This window comes from Polyergus mexicanus, unplaced genomic scaffold, assembly GCF_030449975.1.
Source record: "Polyergus mexicanus isolate NDT 795.1 unplaced genomic scaffold, iyPolMexi1.0 SCAF_11, whole genome shotgun sequence".
Taxonomy (NCBI): Eukaryota; Metazoa; Arthropoda; class Insecta; order Hymenoptera; family Formicidae; genus Polyergus; species Polyergus mexicanus.
This window is the reverse complement of record NW_027223331.1, coordinates 7,804,078-7,828,803: the sequence shown is the minus strand read 5'-3', so window position 1 is coordinate 7,828,803 and position 24,726 is coordinate 7,804,078. Positions and strand designations below refer to the sequence as shown.

The 24,726-nt window shown below is 38.8% G+C and overlaps 1 protein-coding gene across 2 annotated transcripts in view; it reads right to left on the bottom strand.

The window, feature by feature from the left end:
• LOC138937472 (uncharacterized) overlaps positions 1 to 24,726 on the bottom strand; it is a 174,329-nt gene that overhangs the window by 105,450 nt on the left and 44,153 nt on the right. Inside the window, exon 3 of one of the 2 annotated variants that reach the window (XM_070303789.1) lies at positions 9,748 to 9,893. The exons of the other annotated variant lie outside the window; for it this stretch is intronic. The gene's annotated coding sequence lies outside the window, so the exon portion shown is untranslated. The remainder of the gene's footprint in view (positions 1 to 9,747; positions 9,894 to 24,726) is intronic. 2 annotated transcript variants of the gene reach the window in all.

Here is a 24,726-nt window from a genome sequence, read left to right as displayed (position 1 = left end):
ATTATCCGACTCAAATATACTCGTGTTAATTAATTGAGATTGGATTAATTGGAATTGGAACAAACCACGCGCATGATCGTTAAAATAATTGCCAGGAAGCGAAATGATATATTCGCCTGTGCGCGACAAATTGTTTCGTTCGTTGGCGCAAATGTGCGATACGATAAATTACATCGATTCGGTATTTCTCGCTCGCGAGAGCGCACAATTATCGCGATTACAGCGTCCGCGTGCGATATTAAGTCGACTATGACATCGTCATTTTGAGATCCCTCGCGGTTTAAATACTCTGTATTTAATCCTACAATAAGGATTTCTTCGCCCTGAAAACGGTGTACTTCTGGCCAGGAGGCCGCCTACCCCCGTTCAGTCTCTCGCGGATATTAATTAACGTCGCGCGCGCGCACCGATCCTGTTCTCGACGCGACGCGGAGCGACAAAAAGACGCGGTAACGAGCAGAGAGATTACAAACTGGCGCTATAAAAGCAAGTACAGAGTATGATGTACCATATGTATATATGCGATGAAAATAACGCAGCGCGCGAATCGTTACACACAAGCGCAATTTAAGGTCTTGACATACAATATTAAATCACCGAGATAAAGCTCCGCGCAAGTACCTTAAGTTTACATTTAATACGGATTCTTGTTTCTATTTATTTCTCTCTCTCTCTCTATCTATCTCTCTCTTTTCTTCTGCAATACATCTCATTCTAGTCTCGTTTCCGTTCCTGTTGGCGCAATAGTCGTGATCACTTGGCGAAGTCTAAGGCTCCCGAAGCCCGAATGGCTAATTAGTTAAGATAATTGGTTCGCTTTCGACAGTTTGTGAACTTTACGAGCTCAGAGCTCACAGACTCCCGAGTACATACCGTGCACTGATCAAGCGTCGGATTTAATTACCGAGCAAAGTTCGAACACCGGAAATCGAAACAAAAATTCGTCAAATCTTCGAGTCGAATAGATTCAATATTTTATCAACTCGTAATAATACTAAAAAAATTCATAAAATTATCGCATTCTATTGAAGAAAAGCTAAAAATAAAAAAAAACGCTCATAAAAGATAATAAAAACTCGTACATTGTATACGAAAATTTTTCTCCGATTATGCGTTTCTTATTCCTTTTCAAATTAAAATATTTCTTTATAGAAGCTTTGTTTTTATAACGTAACATTTTTCATAATATTTTTCGAGAGACATCCTCGAATAATACGGGATCGAAAATAATATTATTTACAGATTTATATAAGCGAAATGCAAAATTAACTGGAACAAATCCGCGCCGACGCGACGTTACGTTTTACACATTTAGCCCGTCCGCTGAGAGATTCGACGAGAAATATATCCGATCGCGCGACGATTTATTCCGCGCGACACGCGGCGAGACGCGCTCCGAATATATGCGTTGTGTGTATCTCAATATTTGCCTTTCAACAAAACTGAAAAATATATCGCAACTTTTTCAATTCCATTCAACGAGCTTAGCGGACAAACCTACACAACGACGAGAGAAACCAGACGCTGTGTATCTCGCGTGATAAATAAAACGAAGCTCACCGCGCGGTCACGAATAAATGCAAAAAGTGTATTCCACGTTCCCACCATCGGTAAACGCAGCTGTTATCGTTAATCATAACGCTGCGCACCGTCGAATCCGTTTGCGCTTTATCCTATCATGGGCGATACTTGCAACTATATATGTGTTGCGCGTAATAATTTCATTACACGCGATACAATGCGTTCATTCTCGTCCCGATGTGAATCTATGTGGCACCCGACTTTGAGAAAAGTAAAAGTTTTCACGATAAATATTCATAACCAGGAGCAAACAAATGCTATTCCATTATATCTTGTCCCCCTTATTACGCTCCGAATAATAACATAATAGCCGGTAAATTGGATCGAAATATGAACTGCTTTCTTATGCTAAAATTTTGCTTACGGTCTCATTTCCGCTCATTATAACTTTCCTAATTTCTTCATCGTCGACAAACAGATAATTCTTCGTATAATCGTTATACCTTACGCGTCATGTTTTGACTTTAATCTCTCATTCATCGATTAACGTTACAATAATAATTATCCATATACAAATCGATATGCATCATTACGGATGTAATAATGGAAAGATGGAAAAGGCCAGATGTTTGATCCTATTGGACAATTACTTCTAAATTCCAATCAACGCCATTCTCTATAACTATTGTACGAATAGTATCACGGTAAACTTAGAGCGCGGGTTCCGTCTCCCACGAGGGTCAGAAGTTCCAATCAATACCGATACCGACAATTGTAAACTCGATCGGCAGTTGGGTAACTACGCCATAAATTACAAGACAAGCTCTGTACACATTACAGTATTCTCTGCGCATTAACAATATTATCTGTCAGTATACTTCATCGAACAATATATTGTAAAAACAACAATAAGCTGTAATTGTACACATTTCAAGTAATGGGAAAATCGCTTGTTGACTCGTTGAAGAAATTCTCAATTTCTTAAAAATTCCATACAAAACAATACTTTTTCACTCGCATCGTTAATTAAATGATTAAACGATAATAGTAATAAATTAAAAATAAAATTAATAAATAATTAAACGATAATTAGATAATTAAACAATTTCGAGGATTCGATATCGCATGTGCAGCTTATCATCGAATAATAAGAAACAGAATTGTGTCAGGTACGGCTTACGTTTCATTCGCGTTATCAATCAAGCCGAAACTGAGAAGACAAGATAAACTCGCGTCGGAAATGTTCAGTCGGCTATGAAGAGGGCGAAGAGGGTGTTCAAACGACCAAACCCTTCTCCGTTACGGATACGCCGGGGAGTGCAGTTCGGATCGATGGCCGCTCGTCTTTTACAATTTCTCCAACATTCTTCCTCTCTCGCTGTCTAGCCCCTTTCTATCCCATTTGTTTCTCTCTCTCTCTCTCTCTCTCTCTCTCTCTCTCTCTCTCTCTCTCTCTCTCATTTCATTCACCTTCCTGTCGCGGTCGCTATGGTTTCTCCCTCCTTCTCTTTCTCTTTCTCTTCTGTGCGCGTGCTGCATGCGAGTGCGTTCACCCCACGCGTGCATCTCCTCCCGCGTGGTACGTTTCAACCGGAATGACGCATCGCACACGCGGGAGACGCGCACGCATACACCATGCATGCATGCAGGCACGCACGCACATCCCCCTTCCTCTCTCATTGGACATCGCCCCGGTGATGAGCGTTTAACTCCTAAGACAAGAATTTCAAATTTTCTAACGCGTAAAACATTCGCGCGAAGAACGAGAATTCGCTCTCTACAGATATAGGATTATCGTAGTCCCAGCAGATATCTTTGTAGATAATAAAGAATGGAGTAAGGAAAATATGACTCGAGTATCTCGTCACACCGAGATATCGACGGAGTTTACACAAGAAAGATTTAGATATACAGCGCGTGATTGTGCGATATAAACAAACGATCACAAACGAATATCAATGAACGATATATATAAAAAAAAAAAAAAGTCATTTAATTAATAATTTTCTAAAAAATTATTTTCATCTAATAAAGTATCTCTTTCTCGTTCATTGATATTAGTTTGCGATAGTTGGTACTTGTTTGCTTGGTCCGGACGCGACTTTGTACCAATAATAATGCCGAAAGACACGTAGATAGATATAAATATATCACGTTTCCGTTTAAATCTACGGGACTTGATAAGTGAGACCCGAGCGGCGAGTTCCATCTATTTCCGTGGAATAGAACTGACTTTTGGACGGCGTTATTGCGGTACATTGTACATGTGCGCGAGCACAACGAGAATGCACAGCGAATATCCCTCGTATCGTATAATAAGAACAACGTCGAGCAGCACGTCCCATTCTCTCTTTCTCTCATCCCTTCCCCCCTTCCTCTCTCTCTCTCTCTCTCTCTCTCTCTCTCTCTCTCTCTCTCTCTCTCTCTCGCTATTACCGTCGCCTTCGCCAACATACGCCAACCATGAAAAGCGAAAAAGGGACGACGGAAAATAAAGCGAAGTAGAAGGAAGAAGAGGAAAGCAACGAGGTTGCTTGATCCTTTATAAAACGTTCAGCAATTATTATCGCGACAAGCGTAATACGCGTCCAGGTCCAACCTCAGCGCCGTTTAAATCACCGGACGATGCTCAAAAGGCAAATGTACAAGATACGAGGTAAAAGAGAAGGGGAGAGAGAGAGAGACGGTAAACTTTTTAACGAGGGGCAAAATAGGGCAAAGCGCGCAAACGCGATCCGATTTATCGCACCGCAGCGAAGCAAATGCATCGATCGTTCGAGCGGCAAGCATAATAGAGTCGTTTACGCGAAATCTTTCCTCGATTATTTCGCACTTATCGGTTGAATATCAATCCTGAAGATAATCGTCGCCGGCATCATTCGTCTCGTTACATCATTATCGACACGCATTTAAGGTAATTTGCGGCTAATAGACCTCCTGTTCCAAATCCCCGGATATAGAATTACCCCTATCGAGCTAGCAATCGAAATTCGCGTATTTTACGAGCTCATAAATTGATGAACAATATTTAATTGGGAAATAATTAATTTCCTTCATTTTAAGTATAGTTATCTCTTGTGCCGGGGAGATGTGAGGTGGTTTTATTGTAAAAGGGTTGTAGCTCAATAATCGAAATTCGCGTATTTTACGAGCTCATAAATCGATAAACAATATTTAGTCGGAAAATAATTAATTTCTTTGATTTTGAGTATAGTTCTCTCTTGTGCCGGGAAGACGTAGGGTGATTTTATGGGTTAAGGGGATGAGCTCAAAAGTTAAAACTATATTAGCTTAAAAGCTCATAAATAGCTCCTAATTCTGCCGCAAAGATTGATTGAATATTTTTATTTTTAAGTGGTGGGGGGGCTGAGTCGATATCGACTCAGCCCCCCCACCACCATAAATATTAAATTCCTGTGTAGTGCAACGAGCTCAAAATTTTTAATTTGCGGGGTATGAAAGCTCATAAATAGCTCATAATTGTACGCTATTTGTTTTTTTATTTTTGCAAGGTGGGGGGGCTAGCTCGATAGGGGTTATAGAAATATCGATGATTATCCTATTCGCGATTCGATATAATATTGGAAGATTATCAGTGCGTGAAAATAAAAGCTTTGTAATGTAATATCGATGATCAATAATACATATAGATTATTATAATCGTGTGTATTGCGTGTCGATTATTAATGATGTTGTAAAGATGATCGAATCAATAATCATTTTTTTAATTACGCGAAATCTTAATGAAAAATATAAGAAAATAAAAAGATATACGAAATCGCGTCAGCAAACACGATGACGAATAAGGGAGAATGAGTCGAAGTAAACGCCAAACTTCCTTCGTTAACGTCGAACAATGTCGGGACAAAAAGAAACTCGCAAAAAGACAAAATGAATAAGACGAACAAAACGATGAGTAAACGTTACGAAGATATAGACGGCTGATTTCGAAACTGATGGTTTCATATAAATAGCGAACCAACACTTTATTCGGCGTTCCGTAACATTCTCCCTCTCTCTCTCTCTATCGTTTTATCTTAACGTTTACCGCAATTTTGCCGATTATTTCAAGGATTTTTAGGGGAAGAAAGGCCGAGCTGTTTACCAGAACGAGGGTTCGAAAGACTACGGAAGGGTCGATTGGGATTCTTCACAAGGACATTCAAAATTAATGTTCCTATATGACTAAGCAAACATATTGATTTTACATATATATAAGAGAAAATAATAAATGTATTTTCGAAAATTTAATAATATACTCGAAAAGTTTCGAGTAATTGTTCTTGGGGGGGGGGGGGGGGGGAGAATTCTTATCTTCTAAAAATTATTTATGAATTTATTTTATCTATAACTAAAAAACTATTTTCAAATTTTTACAAAATTTCATTGTCATCTTATTACGATTAGATTCGATTAAAGTTATTGCAGTAATACACGTTGCCGTTGTAACTGCAGCAGACATACAAACAGAGCCGACGATCGTTTGTCGCAATGCTTTTAAAAGCGAATGTGCGTGGCAATTAGACAGACAGGTCGTAAACGTGTACCGCACGACCGTGTCATTCACCGACTTACCTGCGTCCTCGTTAAGCTCGCAGACGGGTTAATGATTCAACAGGTGTTGCGCGTCGGGACGAGCAAGTTCGGCGGCGACGGCGGCGCGGCGCTTTTTTGTTCCAAACACATTGAAAGGACCTGAGAGACGTACCCGATACGAAAACGATCGCGAATGTTCTGAAAGGCCTCTCAATAGCCGAAGAGAGTCTTTTCACGAAGCCGAACGGACATGAGTTCCTCTACGAGACACTTATAAATCTTTTGGTCGTCTCTCAAAAGTACTCGGAATTAATGGAGAAGAAACTGTCCTAAAACTCACTCAGAAGCATATAGTTGTAGTGTTTTTTTTTTTTATATATATATAATTATTAATATGTACTGCAAATAGTAAATAATAATAATTCTACAGCATTTATTAGTAATATAAAAGATCGTAGATAATATTAATAAGAAGATAATATTCAAAAAAATGTGTAAAGATTAATTTTCTTCTGCATATTTCTTCTAAATAAATAGACTTTTTTTTTCCCCCCCAGAAGAGGCAACAGCTCTTTTCCTAAACTTTTTGCCTCTCGGAATATAATTTACATATTTTTTTATGTCTTCGCTTTCATAATCATACTTATTTATGTTGAATTTTGTTTTTTATTCTCGCGTCTCTCTAAAATCGAAGCGCGGCTGCGTAAAAGCAAATACGTAATGGGAAGATCCGGCAGCGCAAATTAAGGTTGAAACATATGTCCATGTACGTTCGCAGCACTTAACGTGCCCTTTTTAATGCTCGTCGTGTATCCGTGATGCGCGGGATAATTTAAATTCGATGTAGCCGGTGCTGCTAGCTCACAAATCGTACCTCTACCTTCCTCCTTTCCTCTCCCCTTCCCCCTACCCACCCTCTTTTCATCGCTCGCCCGGTGCAACCGTTGCGGATACATTGCTTCGCGGCACGATGCATGGCACGGCTCTCGCGCGTAACTGAAAGATATATGGATTTGTTATTTATTTATTCGGTCCCGACCTCTCCTCGCGTGCATACCATCGTGCGTGCGCGCGCGCTCTTTCTCCCATCTCTCTTTCCATTTCTCTCCGATATCTGGAATTCACTCGGACGATTGCCGACCGCGCATCATAAATATAATACGAAACGAAACGCAACGTAAAACGCACAATTCTAACGAGTTTCATTTAATTTCGATAAGCGTGAGGCCGTTGTTATTAATAATCGGGCGCTAGTCGGCGACGTGATTAATTCGTCCGCGTATCGATTACGCATGATAACGCGGTGCACGAGAACGACAAACGGAATTGCGACGTTACGTGACGTTAATAAGCGACGCTAATAAGCATTAATTGGCATTAATGGACTGAAAGAACGATGCGCGTTCCAACGAGAGATTAATACCCGTATTCATAGTCCTTCCTTATTTTAAGGACGGAGGAAGCCTCCATGAAGGATTCCTTGAATCTGCAGACCTCGAGTCTCCCTTTCAGAAGGAAGGAATATTTGAGGGATTTTTAGTGACCGACTGGAGGCAGCATCGTTTTATGCTGCCTGCAACTAATTTCATATAATACATATGAAAACTTTTTCGTATCTTCAAAAAATTCCACGGGATTTTCCCAATCGCGAATGTATCTTTTCGGAATCCGCCACAGAATCCGATTCTCTGGATTTTCGTCTTCAAATCCATCGTCAGAATCATTTAAAAATTCATTGTCCATTATCCCTTTTTCCTTTATAAACTTTCAGTTTGAGAGCGCGACAACAAATAACCACAAAACCACAAATGTAACGAAACTAACTTTTGGAGGTTATATTTGATTATATTCTGCGTATCGTCTGCTAAAAAGGTCGCATCGCTCCTCGAGGAAGCTCGTGACCTTCCTTGAGATAAGGGAGCCAATAAGATTCCTTGTTCGGTCAAGGAAAGTTTATGAAACGTGGAACGAGGAACAAGGAATCCTTATTCCTCAAGGACGGACTATGAATACGGATATTATGCTTCGATTTTGAACTTTGGTACAATGTTATAAAGCGTTTACAAAAATGTTTCATTAATGAATAATTCAATAAGTTATCTCACGTTTGTATGTCGTTGAACGATCACCGCAACAAAAACTCGCGCGTCGTCCTTTACGCGTGGCGCCAATAAACCAGACGTAGAAGACTCGCCATCAAGCTCACGCGTAGATCCCGCGAAAAAATCGCAGCACGCCGAGGATAGGGGAGGGGAGTGAAGTACCTTTTGTTGTTCGTTTATTTGCGAAAACCGCTCGTGTGTGTAGACATTGCACCCGCACCAAGTATGTCGCGTATACACACCCACGTAACCGCGCTGTATTTACGCTTCTCACTGCTCGCGTGACATTCAAAGTTCAACGCCAATTAAATATAGTTTAACCGCATCGCCGGCAAAATACAGGCAAGAAATTCACCTGCCGCGGACAAGAGGTCCATTTTATAATCCGTGTAATATCATGTGACTGTCATTAGTAATTAACAACTATCATTAATATAACTGTGCGATGTTGAGTTCCAAGCTTAAAATTTCTTCTTACGGCAGCAATATTTACGCGAAAAACAAATAATTATATATTGTGTATATATATATAATCTTACATTTAATTATACAAATAATTATTAATATACAATAATTATATATTAATATAATTAAATATAATTAAATGCATTAAAATATATGTAATATCATGTTGATATTTAGACTGTCGGATAGAGAGAACATCAGTTTAAGATATCTCAAAGATAGATACTTTATAACAGTTAAGTAGAATCGAATATATAAACGCAGAAACAATCCAATTCTTATTATATGTAACTTGAACAAAATGGATTTATAGTCATTAAAGAATACATATATATGGATTTATTGCAAGTCATGATTGATTGTAATACTAAAGTACTTTTTTTACTTTGGAAAATAATTTTCAATTCCTGTGTGTTTCTTTTTTTACAGTAATACTTGTCTCCGATCATATATCTTACGAGTATAGCATAAAAATTGTGAATAGCAATGAATCTACCTCTTATACTTTTGTTTTATATTCCAACATGATGCTGAGTTGAACTGGCTTGCGCATTGCGGCATGCTAATCGCGCGAAAGAGTAAATTATCAATGGAGCCTGCACGAAAGTGTGTTAAACGATTGCGCAAAGTGCAAATCATGCCGTCGTTCCGATCGCATTCAATCAGTAACAAGGTCATTGGCTCTACGCGCGAGACAACCGTAATTGCGTCAAGCTTGTTGCAGCAGGCCTGATCTCTTTTTCACGCTCGATACGAGCACGAGTATCGCGAATATCGTATGAAATGTCGATGAGACAAATTAACGATCCGGTCACATTAACGTCGCTAAGCGGATATTAATCGTCGTGTGTCGATAAAACACGAATTATGCAAATGAGCTGATGCGCGGTTACAACCGAGGCTAATCCGTCGAGTTAAACGCGAAACTCCCGGTTCGTCACTAAAATCAGGCATCGGGATAAAAAACGTGATGGCAAAAAAGCCATTACTATTTATACGGTGCGAAAAGCAAAAGTTTAATTACGTACGATTACTTATTGACCGATGCAGTCGGAACTTATATACTCAACATATTAGTTTCCTATATTGTTTAATATTTATATAATTGCATTCGTTTACTCACATATAAATTCCCAGTCGATCTTTATCCCCGAAATTTCTATTCTCCGGGTGATGTAAAAGATCGTCCCGGTTGTTTGCCAGAGGGAATTGTTGCCAACTACGTTTCCGGTTCTTGCTCTCACGGGATTCCTTTGAAGCAAACTTCGCCTAAAAATAAAGAAGACGTATACCGCGTTAGAGAGAGTCTTCGCCCCATGCACAAGGGATAATTCGTGTACTAACGACAGTTGTCGTTATCGCGATACTACGAGTCACGATAAACTTTGCCGAGCGGAAATATTATATCAGAAGACGAGAGGAAGATATCCCTGTCCTCTCGAAATACCAATCCGAGGCTCCCTCCCTCGTTCGGCCGTTTCTCGCGACGACGACGGATGAAAATACGAATAAAAATATTACGCAAGAACACGTAAGACCAATTCAAAATTGCACGCGACGAGAAAGAAGAAAGTAATATATATAAAACAATTTATATAATTACGATATATACCATGCAATATTAAAATTGTACATTCTTATAACATTCCAATAACAACTTTATAAAACAACTTTTCAAGTTCAGAGAATTTTACTATACTCTCATTTCATCTAATTTTATGCAACGCGTGTACTATTGTATGATCGCTATAATTTTTCATCTTTAAATGATTAGTTTACACTGTTACAATTAATTTTCATATTTTAATTTCTCGCAACGTCACCGATACACGAATCTAACAGCGGGATGAATGCAGATCGCGATGTATTTTTTTTTGTGTTATCGAAGAAATTAGCAAAGAAAATTATTACACGTCGAACTAACAACGGGCGATTGATTTATTACGGATTTATTTACGATCGCAAACGATCGCGGGATAAAAAGAATTGGTCGAGTCCATTGCGGAACGAAAGGTTCGTCGTTTCTCCCATCCTGTTAGAAAGGAGGGAGAGTATAAAGCGATAAGGGGCTAATATAAGTGAAAATCCCGGTGTTAATATGTGGCGCGGAGTGCCGAGCGAGAAGAAACTTAATGACCGACCAGCACGCGATCCCCTTCCCGATTTTTTTTTCTTTTTCCCCCCTTTATGTTCTCCTCGTCTGCTTCGCGCTCTGCCTCCTCTTTCTCCTCCTCCCGTTTTCACCCAGTTACCGTGATCCACCGCGTTCGAAATTCATGAGCGTAGAAAATGAACAGCGGGAATAGCGGAATAAAAGTGCCTGGACATGCTCGGAATATATGAAACAGGTGCTTTTTACATGCACTACTATATATTCGCACACGTGCATATACGCAATATGCGCCTTTTAATAAAAATAAATTTGAATTATTACAATAAAAATATTAATCTCTCTTTCGACAAGAGGGTCCAAGTTTCGTCAATTATTCTAGAAATTCTGAAAATGAGCCGTTAATTTCAAACAAGTAAATTTGCTGTCAGAAGCGAATTAATTGAAGGACACACTATAAATATATATATATATATATATATATATATATATATATATATATATAGCATATTTTGCATAATACACTTTACTTTCTTGATTATTCGTCCCGCGCAAGTTTTGCTCGCAAGTCTCTCGACTCGCAGTTTTAGAACAAAGTTGCGAATTACTCTTCGCGCCTCTCTGGTAGAGTAGTAGCTGGTTTATATCGCGGGCTCTCTTATTCTCGCGATCGCTCGCGCACGATCGTAGATCGTAGACGGCCGGCGGGGGCGGCCACGCCTCGATTTCATTCACGGCAGCAAACTCGCGCTCAATTATTCATGTGGAATCTACCCGCTCTTGCCTTCTCTTACCCGATTGGATTTAAGTCGCGGAGAGACGGAAAATGACGCGGCGGCATATAATCGCGCGAAAACGAATATCTCGTCAAATAACGTCGAATCGGCATCAGTCTTTCGTTCATCTTCAACTTGGAAAAAAAAACAAGCAGAAATTAATAATTATATATATAAAAAGTTAAATTTTTTTATAATATATATATATCTAATACAAAGGGTTGGAAAATATTATCGCAACATTTCCGAGATCACTGAGCATTAAAGGAATTAAATGATCGCGATAGACCGGACGCTTCGAGAATAATCGCAGAGTCGTCTCTTTCTTTCTTTCTCTCTCTTTCTCGCTCCGAGCACGGAAGGGAAAGCCGAGCACGCCGCTGCACCGAGATATCGTTTCAGCGCCGCGAAACTAGGACGGGGTTTTACGGACGGTTATTTACGATCGAGGTTATGAGAAAGGCGGGGGGGCCGTCGGGGGGGGGGGCACCATCGCCTCCTTCGCGATCCGCTCCTCCGCGAAATCTGCGAAAGGGCCGCGCTTGCTCGACGAATGCAAATTACGCAAATTACGTTGCTTGTAATTCAGATGGGATAATAATCCAACACTGAACTTGACGACTGCTTTTAATGCGGTATCATATCCGAGGAGAAAGCGCACAAACTAAATCACAAGCTTCAGATCTCGTAACGTAATAACATAATCTATAACAACTAGCCGAATGCATCCAACGAGATGACATGTATCGTGCGTAATGTTAAGTAAAGATTCGGCCGAAAGGGATCGCGCGTCCGACGCGAAAAAAAAAAAAAAACCTGACGGATAATGCGATCGTTGATTCGCGGTTACGCGACACGCCCCGGAGATATTGGAAACAAAATACATCGGTTTGATTATAGCAACGATCAATTTGATGGAAATGTCGGCGGATCGTTGGACAGCGGCGCAATGCATCCATCGGCGCATGTCAAATCTGTATCGCGTATATTGTCAGCGGTATAACGGTACGTACGACACACGCAGCGCAATAATCAGTTTGAACATTTCATCATCGACAATAGCGAACGGAGACAGCTAATACACACAGCGTGTCCAACAATCATCGTTAAAAATATATATATATATATATATAATTAAAAGAATATCGTCTCGACTCTTATAATAAATTTTAATAGCGTCATAGATAATATTCCAAATTATTGTTCGTGAAGCGAAATCGCTTTGTTCGTATCGTGACATATAGACGAAATCAGAATATATTCGTTCGAGATACAACGAGCGTCATTTCGAGCGAAACAAGCCAGTCGATTGTCTAGCGATTCCGTAACAGCGACGATTATGGGGGTCAGCGACCTCGTAATCTTCAAGGAGTTCAAGGTCGCGACAGAGAATCGCAATGAGCAGTAATGCATTCCATTGTCGTCGTTCAGATGAGTCTGCGCCGATTCTAACGGAAATGACGGATGGCGAAAGTGAGGCTCGTCGCTCGACATCGGAAATCGATTTGACGAGATCGCTTCGAGATTACGTGACGAATAGCGGCCAGTTGAGACCAATTTTCTCGTTCGCGGCAAAAAAAAAAAAAAAAAAAAACACCACTCATCGACAATCATGCCGTACAATTAACATCTGCCGCGATTATCGTATTAAATAAATCGACGCGGAATACGCTAAAATATATCGATAATAAAAGATAATTGGTGCACTATATAACACGTAGCAGTTTTAACGATTCCAATTTACCTCGACAATAATATAATAATATAACTGGCGAATTAGAATCATGCTGCAAGTGACTTTTTCCGAATTAAGTTATCAAAAGGCAAATATATGCATAACAAATATCTATGATGCGAACGAATAGCGCGCCCTTTGACACGCATAAATAAATTAAATAATCGCAAATTCAAACGTACACATGGCAACGTTGTATAATTATCGTGTCACCGCCTTTATCCCCGTATAAACAATAATGCAGCGCGCATGTTGATAATGACGCGCGAAACGCACAAAAATCTGTCGGCGCCGGACGTATTTTGCCGTTGGAAATCTCCGATTGTTTCGAAAGCACGCGGGATAGAAAGAGCGAACGAGAGAGGAGACAATTCAACACGGTCGGTCGAAAGAACACGAGGGAAATGCGAGGGATGGACGACGAAGAGAAAAGAGCGCCGGCTGCTGTGTAATCTCCGAGGCCGGGCGTTTGTTGGCTGGCGCTGAGCCAACGCCAGCATCCGCTCCACAAATGTCGCTAAATATACACCTAACCGCTTCTAAACACAGAGCGCAAAACTTAGCCGATAGTACGCGAATTGTACGATCGCGCGTCTGTCTTTCGATGGGAATCGGCAACTGACGATCGTATAGGGGAGCGCAAGAGAGCTGAACTGTAAATTATATATTCGATAGAACCAACGATTAACTTTCCGATACGCACGTTTTCTCTTATCTAAAAGCTATGTACGTAAGACGATTACGTAAACAATAGCTATATTTTACAACATTTAAGCGATATATGATGTAGAGTACAAAATAAATAAGAAGCTTCGAAGATGAATCGATCAATGTGACAATGTAGATAAAAAATAAAGCAGTGATAAATCTTTCGGTTATTTTAACTCTAGACAAAAGTCTCTAAAAATACAATGCAAGCAACGCACGTGAATCGAGAGGTATTGGAAAATATTTGAACAAATGCGGATAGCGGAGAAAATGTAGAAAGCACGAGGCATAAGAGATGACTTGTGATATTATAAGAGAAAGAGGCGCGAGCCGCAGGCTGACCGTAATAACACGCCTTTTCATAAATAACAACTGCGATAAAGTGACGAAAGATAATCGGTCATCGTTATCGTCGGCCGATAACTTCAGCCGGCGACACCGTACGACAAATGTACGTGCGATCGCACACGCACACATTCGCATTCGCAAATACACATGTACAAGCCGGCCGCTCGCGCGCGTCGACTTGCTATTGATTCTCAAGACTCGCACGACGTGATTTCCCGTTTGCGACCGAGCCTCTTCTGTCGTATAGGTCAATTGACTTGTCTATATATATATCGGGATGGCTTCTGAATAATATATTAAATATGATCGTGTACAAGAGGAATTTAATGGACAAACTAATTAGACAAAGCGTAATTCAATCAGCATTAGACCAAGACTCCAGTCGAAAGAGATAAATTCGTTCAAGAAATTCGTCGTCTTTCCTTCGTATAGAAATGATAATATTGACAAGAAATTATGAATTTTTATTTGTCACTTTTTAGTTTTATTTTTCAATGTTAAATTTTATATTTTAAATAAACAGTTTGAAAATGCGTCTCTCTCGAAGGCTTAATAGCTACTTAATAACTATGAAAATATTAATATACTCATATTAATTTATACATTGATACACCTATTTGTGTATTGACTCAAATATCGATAAAATCTTTTCCGCATTTAGGAAGAAATAGAACCTTTAATATCGGCTTTATCGCCATACGATTAAATGACGCGGGACGAATAGTTTCGCGAATCTTAGTTGGCTCGGCTTTTTATCGGCGCGACTACAAAACTAAATTTGTAATAAAGTATAATTAAATGTAATTGTTGATTGATTAAAACAAAAGTCTCTTAACTATCTTAGTTTTAAAAACAGAAATTTGTAATGAATTTAAAAAAAAAAAACGCGCATTTTACAAATATATATTCTACGGAAGCGGAAAATTATTTTCTACATGTATCCAGAAACAAATTGCGATATAATAATTTATTATCTTAATTTAATCGAAAAACCATTTCTTCATTACTTTATCGGATCATATGGGATGTTAAATGAAGATACTTGGATGTTTATAAAAAACGTGAGAGGTTTAGCGCCTGCGCTAAATACCGTCGCGACGATTTAAAAATGGCAAAACAAGGGAGAATTTAAGAGGCGGTCGTTTTTCCGAGAGCGTTGACGCCGCGCGAATCAAGCCGACACGGCGATATCGCACACGCGCGCTTCCATGAGACGTTCAACGAACGACCGAAAGAAACCAGCGGAACGAAACGCGTGAGCGAGAAGCGTAGACGGATGCGGAACGGAAGGAGAACGAGATAGAAGAAAAGGAACGAGCAAGAGAGAGATCACTTGCACGCCGGGGCCGGCGGGATCTACCCGGAGATTATGGCCGGTGAGATACTCATGGTCAACCAGAACCATGATCATTCCGTCTCTCTCTCTCTCTCTCCTTCCCTTGTGTTCGCCAGATTTCTATCTCTATCGTGCGTTCAAAGAGGAAATAAAAAGAGAAAATTTCGTTGAAATCATGCGGGAGAAGCTGATGAAGTGCAAGACGTATAGAGAGACGATAGAGCTAGATAAAGAAAAAAAGAGAGAAAAAAATTCGAGAGAGAGAGAGAGAGAGAGAGAGAGAGAGAGAAGGATAAAGATGGGACGAGAAGAGACAGTACCGAAATATCAACGACCGCGAAACAAGCGTCGTCGACCCGATGTCCTCGCTCTCTCTTTGTTTCTCTCTCTCCCTCCTATTCTCTCTCTCTCTCTCTCTCTCTCTCTCTCTCTCTCTCGACACGCTCGAACGGACGTGCCCGAAACAGACGTTTTTTCCACCTTGTCCGGGATTTATGTCGACCGATCGTGGGCAAGGAGAGCGGTAAGGGTGCTGACAAAGAACCGAAAGAACCGCGGCGACGAAAACACGTAGAGAAAGGACGGTGAGTATGTACGTAACGACATGGTGATACACGATGCCGATTCCTCCTTTTCTTCTATCGCGAGTATTACGGCTATTAAGAGGAACGTTTCATTTAAGCTAAACAATCGCGCGCGCATTTACGATCGTGTTATTCCTGGGATAAAACATCGCTTCGCGAATCGAAAATCGATCGCTACTCGTGGTAAAAGCGTGGATCTTTACAAAATCAACGATCTTCGCACGAGAATGAAGATAGATTACATCCGATTCCCCTCGTCTCGTTTCCTGCGACATCCATCGCGAGTATCCGTTGTGTCAATAATAATAAAAATCGTTTAAAGTTTAAACAGACATTTGTCGGCTAAAGAACGATTTCGAATGAAGTTGAATGAGCCGTCGTCATTTGCGAAAGTATAAGGCTTTCGTAACTATCTAACAAGAGGAGATTAAATAATAATCGCCATATAAATACTTAATTTTTTCGTATATATTTTCCTAGAAAAAAAAAAATTATTTATAAATTGTCACAGACAAAAGAAAATGCGCAGTTTCTAAAACTCTAATCTATTTAAATGTAATTCGTCAAAAATTGCTCCAGATCCAGCCATAATTTCCAAAACATTCATTTACATTTCAATTAACTTTAATCAATGTCATCAACTAATCACACATTTAATTAATTTCATCAGATTTAATTTATAGATTCATTTTTTTCCTTTTTGTCAGATTTGAAATTCGGGACGCTGTTCGAAGATGGATGAACGTCAGGCATCTCGGACGTTTCATTGGAATCGTTGCGGTTTATGGTCGCGGTTCTAATCGCGATCATAAATCATGTCTTTGCTCGCCGAGTCGGAGAGTCGCACCGCGCGATTGCGAAATGTTGCCGCGCGACGGCGAAACGCCTGCGAGCGAGAGAGCGTATGATATACCGGGCGGCGCGCTCCGCGATCAGCCGCGATGTCAAGGCCGCATACATTTTACGTAGAGATACGCGCGCGGCTCTCCGATGTTACGCCGACCGACGGCCGACGGCGAACGCGCCGCTTGGAGGACACCTGAGTTAGCAACGTATATCGCGAGACAAATACTAGTGTACGGCGGATTGATACATCGAAAAAGCGTAACAGCTAAATCGACACGTATAAACGATAAACAGAAGCGTCCAAGTTCAATAACAACAGATTGGATTAAAATAACCTTAGCTTTTAATGATGTGCTGCTCTCTCTCTCTCTCATTTGTATGTGTGACTCTCCGAGTTACATAAAGAATAAAACTTTGATGAAAGTTAGATTCAAATAACGCGTCGACTCATGTATCGTTTTAATGAAAAGATATGTGGGAAAGATACGTAAATCTGATCAGAAAATTTGAATTAAATTGATCAGTTGGCGCGTAATTCATTTCACTTTAAATAATTTTTAAAATAAGTTTCTCATATATTAAACATTAAAATTATAATAGCTCCGAATAATGGCGCGCGATCACTCTTTAATCATATATATCGGAAGCGAAATATTTTAAAAAATTCAAATTTATTTTTTGGCGTAGAAAACATTTTTATATATTATAATGCAACTGCGCCATACCTATGATGCGTCTTGATTCTCAGAAATTCGATGACGTGAGAAGAATTCGTGTCGAGTGGATTTATGCAGCGCGCGAGTGCGCGCAAAGTTAACAAATCGATCCTGTCGTCCTTTGCCCGTCAAAAAAGGCGCTTTACTCGAGAGGAGTACGCGAGGCGAACATGCACCTGATCTTGTCGCATAGCCAATCGATGTTATACATCGTTACTAAATAATTTCTTTTTTTTGCCGGAGCTACTAAAAAAAAGACCAAACACCACACATACATTTTGGTATTATAAGTGGCTAAAATAATAACATGGAATTTGTCTCGGGTTATAATATATGTGTGTCACGCGTATAAAAGATCTAATTTTAATTATACCGCGCGACAGATAATTTGTTTGAAAAATAAAAAGAGCTTTGAAAATTCAACGAGAAAATTGTACATCGAAGAATTACTGATATTATTAAAACAAAATGAATACATTAATTTCTTACATTGTGCATCTCACGATCAAACCTCTTCGTAGATAGCGTTTTACACGAATACGAGAGTAGATATAAAATTAATTTCATGCACGTATCTAGCCAAGGATTTCCAGTTTGCATTCGACGTTAAATCCAACGCCAAGACAAGAACAAATTATCTCAAAATCAATCTGGTTTTTTTTTTTTTTTTCCCCCCCGAGAGCGAGGATCCACAATATTCGGTGGACGAACGTAACGAGATTACGGATACGACAATCGCTAATAATCGATTCGAACACATTCACTCGCGAACAATCTCGTTTACTCTCTTAACAAGCATCATTGTCACATTAGCTCGCTCGACCTGGATGCGAAGAGCTCGCTTATTCCCGGCTGTCTGTCAGTATGTCAAGGTCGTCTGCGCGAAGGATGCGCGAGATTGGAACGACCGTTCACGTTTCGCACTGGCCATTTCAACGATCTTTCTTTTTTTTTTCTTTCTTTCGACGTTTATAAATATCGACGGTGTTTTGTTAAACTTCTCGTCGCGGTTGCGGATAAAAAAGCAGCACAGCGTGATGCCAAGTTTCGATGAGAATCGAAATGAAAGATACGAAACATGTATGGAGTTTAGAATTTTATTCTGATTCTTTCGCAACTTTATTTTTAAAAAGTACTAAAAGATTCCGCAAGTATACATTGTACTTCTACACACGTGTTATGTTCTACATGTACACATATTTTCTTAGAAAATGTTTCTCGATCCGCGATCCGCGACGAGCTTCTCCACCTCGGTCGGAAAGCGCCGCGCAATCCGGATTCTCATTAAGATAAGCGGATAAAATATGCGATTTAAAACCACGATCGAGCATAATTTCCGGTATTTTTAACGTTTTAATTGCCAGAGATACGCGCAATCGCCGTATCGCGCGCGATGCCTTACCTCGTGCGACTTCATTGTTGACTCGAATGACTCCATGCGCTCCGAAGATCGAGAAGTAGATTTCGCTCGCGGCACTGCATCGCTTCGTTACGATCGTGTAATAATAATCGAGTAATGCGCACAGTATTTCGTTGCCTTCATCATGATCTTTCGCAGTTAAGAGGTATTTATCGCGTCTTCCGGATTTTCTCATTTTCTCGCTAATAATAAATCTTGTCTCTCTCGAAGATTCGTTAAAATTAAAAACGTTATTTAAAGATAAAAACGCACGTAATAATTAATTTTGCTAAAAAAAAAAAATGGGGATTCTCGATTTATATATAATATAATCTAATCTAAACATACAAGTACATATATATAATATAATCAAGTAAATATATCTCTAATATTTTATATTAGAAGTGTACTATGAAATATACAAAACTATTATTTACATAAACTTTACAATAATACACATTTGTATTGTATTAAATATTTGGGGGAAACAATTCAAACTATCGCGACTTTCATCTCACTTGAGCGAAAAAAATCAGTCCGTGCGTTCCGAAAACGTAATTAAGTAGTACGGTAATCCTTTGGCAGCGCCGATGAGTAGCGTCGTAACTTTAACGAGAACGTTACCGTTAACGATCCGGGGATTCACATTCGATATGCATACGTTCGCGCAATTTCGTCATCCACTTTGTGACAGGGATAATCGCCGATATGGATTATGACGGCGGATTCGGTAAAGTAAAGAGTGCACGCGTTCGCACGATATAGATACCGTCTTTTTTTACCACGATCGCCGGGTTATAATTAATCGACGCGAGGGTAGTCGACTCTCGCCGAATGAAAAAGGTCAGGGGTGATCTATCGCGGCGATGGCCGTGGAGTTCATTAACGATATTAAGCGCGCGGTCGCCGCGTTCAAAAACACGTGCTCATCTCAACCTTTGTCATTTATATATATATATATATATATCCTTCAGGGTTGGGAAAGTTACTTTATAAAAGTAACTCGTTACCGTTACCATTATTTTTTCTAAAAAGTAACTCGTTACCGTTACTCGTTACCAATTTTAAAAAGTAACTCGTTACCGTTACAGTTACTAAAAAGTAACGAGTCGTTACAATTTCCGTTACTTTTTTACAATACAAACTAATAAATTATTTTGCATAAGAAAAACTTTTAAAAAATTGTAAGTAAGATTTCATTCAAGGTTTATTACAAAATAAATGATTAAATTTTATCGAAATTCTTTATTAATTTTTAATAAAATTTGTTGCTCTATAGTATCATCATTTAAATGCCCTCTTTGTGGTGTTAATACAGAGCCACCGATGCTAAACATTCTTTCTACAGATGCACTGCTTGGTAGAGCTGTATTATATTTAATAGAAAGTTTTTAAGTTTTGGATAGTCGTTTAACATTTCTATATTACAATTATTTGATTTTAAAAACCGTTGCAATTCTTCTTGTTCAGATTCATTTTGCACCGTTTTTTGCTCAAAAATGAAAAAATCATCGCGATCGTCAGATTTTCCAGCTTTTGAAGAATTTTCAGTTGATCGGATTCCCAATAAATCCTCCAAGTAATTTTCAGCACGTTTTCTTTTTTCTCCGGTTAACCAGTTTAATTTAAATTTTGGATGTAAACATGCTGCTATTATTAATTCTTTTGTTTCAAATATTGTAAGAAATCTAAAATCAAATATAGTAAATTAAGCGACATTGTTTATTTTATTGAAATTAATACTTTTGAATCAATAGTTTAAAATAAAATAATATTTTTCAATTAAATCCTTATTTAAAATTAAATAACATATGTATTAATCAAATTAATAAGTTACCTTTTATTTAAACCTTGCTGAATAGCTTCAACTAATGAATGGCAATCTATAAAGTCAGATTTATTGAGATTTTCTAATTTTCGTTGCAAAGTACTTAGAACTGGTAGTAAATGAGATTACAACATAATAAGAATGCTAATTGGTCGATTTGCTTACGGCTTTACGGTTAAGATAAAAATTTTATCACGCACAATAGCAAGAATAATATCTTAAATAAATCAAAAAATTTGAAAAAAGTAACGATAAAAGTAACTGTTAAATTCGTTACTCGTTACCGAAAAATGTAACAAAGTTACTTTTTCCGTTACAAATAAAATTTGTAACGCGTTACTTCCCAACCCTGATATCCTTATCGTTTTATATTATTTTTCTATTACTCTCCTCTGTATTCTATTCTTTTTTTTTTCTTTTCTTTTAACTTTACTTATATCCAATATCGAGGGTTAAGCTATTGATCCGCGTATCAATCTCTTGATAATATAATAATTTAATAATCATTCAATTATATTATTATCATTATTATTTGGATTATTAGCCTAGATCGTTTATTATAATATTAAAAATAATAAGCGAATAAACAAATTTATTATTAAATTGTTGGTCGTGTAATTGTGTAAATGTGCGCGCGTTCCAATAACGCGATAGGAATTTCTCGAAAAGAGAGAGAAAGGGAGATATGTTGTATGTTGAAAGTCGGGCATCTTGCGGCATTATACGCTCGACAGCGAAATCCCCGGTTACTGGATAGTTGCCAGGAAGCCAGCGTACCGACGCGACGGCTGAAACCAATCTGCCGAATTTAAGTTACTCTCGTTCTGGGCACGCGGCGAAACCGCGCCATTGCTCATACCTTCAAAATTAGAAGATAATTTCCATTTACCTATTACAACAATGACGCATCGATAAAGAGATGCTCCTACTAAGTAGCATGCGACATTAAAAGTAAATTTGTCAAATTAGAGAGCGTCCGTTTTACATATATATGTATTTTCGCCATTTGAATACAACATTTTCACATTAAAGAGAAATTGACTTCGGGAAACTGACGAAGGAATTTATCATTATCATACCTGTACTACGATAAAAGTAAGATATTTTATATAAGAGTAATGAATTCAAATCAGCGGGATAAACGTACTGATTCATGCAAGTAACTGTTTCCGTCCGAAAATGACATTTATGACGAAATTATACTCGCGCGTATTCTTCAGTGACAACTATCCGCAACTTTCTCTTTTCCAGTCGAGAAATCAGATAAAAATGCGAAAGTCGGGTAAACGGTCATCGAATTTTATCGACGATGAAAAGAGTGAAACGTCGGTCAACGTTTCCCCCCCCCCCTCTCAAAATGCGACCAGATCTATCAAAAAGCGCGATATGGAATTACGAGATTTTAAAGAAAATATATGCAAGGAAAACTCGCAATCGCAAACGAAAACGATGTTGACATATCTCTGGATCTTGAGTGACATTTCGTGGGACAACTTGCCGAGTCGAACTTTTGTTTGCGAGCGCGTTACCCGATAGTTTCAATACCCAATTTCGTGTCGTTTCCGAGTATATCTTATCCCAATATCTTTCCGGATAAAATATTTGAACATATAAACAAACCATTTTTTTTCCAACGATTCTAATCTAACATCTCTAATCTCTCATAATATACGTAATGAAAGAGAAATTATGTCTTCTTTTCGATTCAACCGATTTTTTTCCAGAGGAGATAAAAGCTTTTTAAAAGTTAAACGTCAGCCATTTCGAGATATCAAAGATTCACGTAACGACGCAAGGTATCCGTTGCACGATAACAATCATATTTTGATTGATAATACTAATATCACACGTGTATGAAATAATATCGCTTCTATTATGACGCGTCGACATGGAGGACCGATCGCACAAACAAATAGAAAGCGCCGAACTATCTTCTACGATATTGTTTCAGAAATGAAACTTTCCATATCGTAGCCTATTACAAAAAGTAAAGGGGGAAAAAAAAGAGAGAAGGATAATTAGCGCTGACAATGGACTAATCGCGTTTCCCTATCCACGCTCTTCGACATGCAGAAACCGTTTTAATGAGAGAAGCAATTAAATGCCATCCGATGTTCGAGAAAGATGTATAAATCGACATGACAAGATTTTTCAATCGTAGAAAAACTCATTTCCTTCCGGAATCGGCTTTAACAACGAGTACATTTTCCCGGATTTTAGTCTGCTCGTGTCTGTACTTTATCACATTTTCGCTCTTTCCATTAATCACATACACCAGCGCTAATACGCGTTCAACAGTATGGAGTTAATCGCGTATATCGAGAATCCTTATTAATATATATATATATATATATATATAATTATAATATCAAAATTATGCGTATATTTATAACATATTATTTAATTGTTTAAATTACAAGCGTTAAAATTTATGAGCCAAAATAATGTTACAAGTTATCTTTGATGTAATCATCATTATCATTATCATCATCATTGAAATGTCCCGAGAAGGGCATTGACACGAGGTAGCAACGAAAGATTTACGGCTTCTCTTATTGCGATCGACAAGCCGATTCTGAAGGAATAAAGTTTCTTTCGACGGTCAATAAACGGCATCGCTATCAATTATCGTCTTCCCTTCCCCGCCTTCCTTCACCAGATATCGAAGGAGGAACAATTAATCCTGCCGAATAGCGAAATACCAGTGTTATAGGATCATTCCGTTACACATCTGCACTCGCAAAACAAGATCGATCGGACATACCGTTCGGTATAACGGTCGTTATTATTAACCACGTTAACGTCGTACAACAACGCAATTATATAAGGTCAGGATTATTGACCAATCGACTCCAAGTCCATACGATGTTGATTCACGTACGGGATAAAGGGAGATCGTTAAACGCGATCGCGTGCAAATGTTGATACAATATCTCGCCTTATTTCGTATCGAACGGATTTTAACGCTTCTCTCTCTCTCTCTCTCTTTTGTAATTGAGAGGGTTCTCCGAAAGGATAAACAAAACTTAGTCGATCGAAGCTTTACACGCTTTTTCCGTACTGACATTATAGACTATATATAAAAAAAAAAAAACAATGTAAAATTAATAACATATCCTTTTTTCTAAAAATAAAATATACTATATGTAAAAACCTACGTAGTTTTTTTAAAATGTTACAGTGCTATCCCTCCTCCACTTCCTCCTATAAAATGTGTTTAATTAAATTACTCTTCAAGTTTCTGCATTAAAAATTACAACAGCTTAATTTTACAAAGAATGTTTACAATTTCTATCGATTCCATCTCATTCATATTTAAAAGAGTTTTTATCCTATCCACAATTATCGATAAATCTTTTTATATCGAATTAACTTTCCCTTTCTTCTATCGCGTGTTCATCGTACGTTTTAATCGGTGATTCCGGATGCACAGGTTGCATCGTACAGGGCATTAAGCAGGTGAGAACATGGAGATTCAAAAAGGCGGGATACGTCCGGATACGTGTGCCGTACACGTGTCAAGGCCGTGACAAAGGGAGGGCGGGATTGGCCATCGCGGAAAATAGAGAGAGAGAGAGAGAGAGAGAGAGAGAGAGAGAGAGCAGATGTCGCGCTTCTTTCGCCAGACGCGCGTGCATCCAACGTGTGAGCGCGTGTATACGTGTGGTGGTACCCTGCTTGATCGTTCACGGGGTAACGCGCAATATGCAGCAACG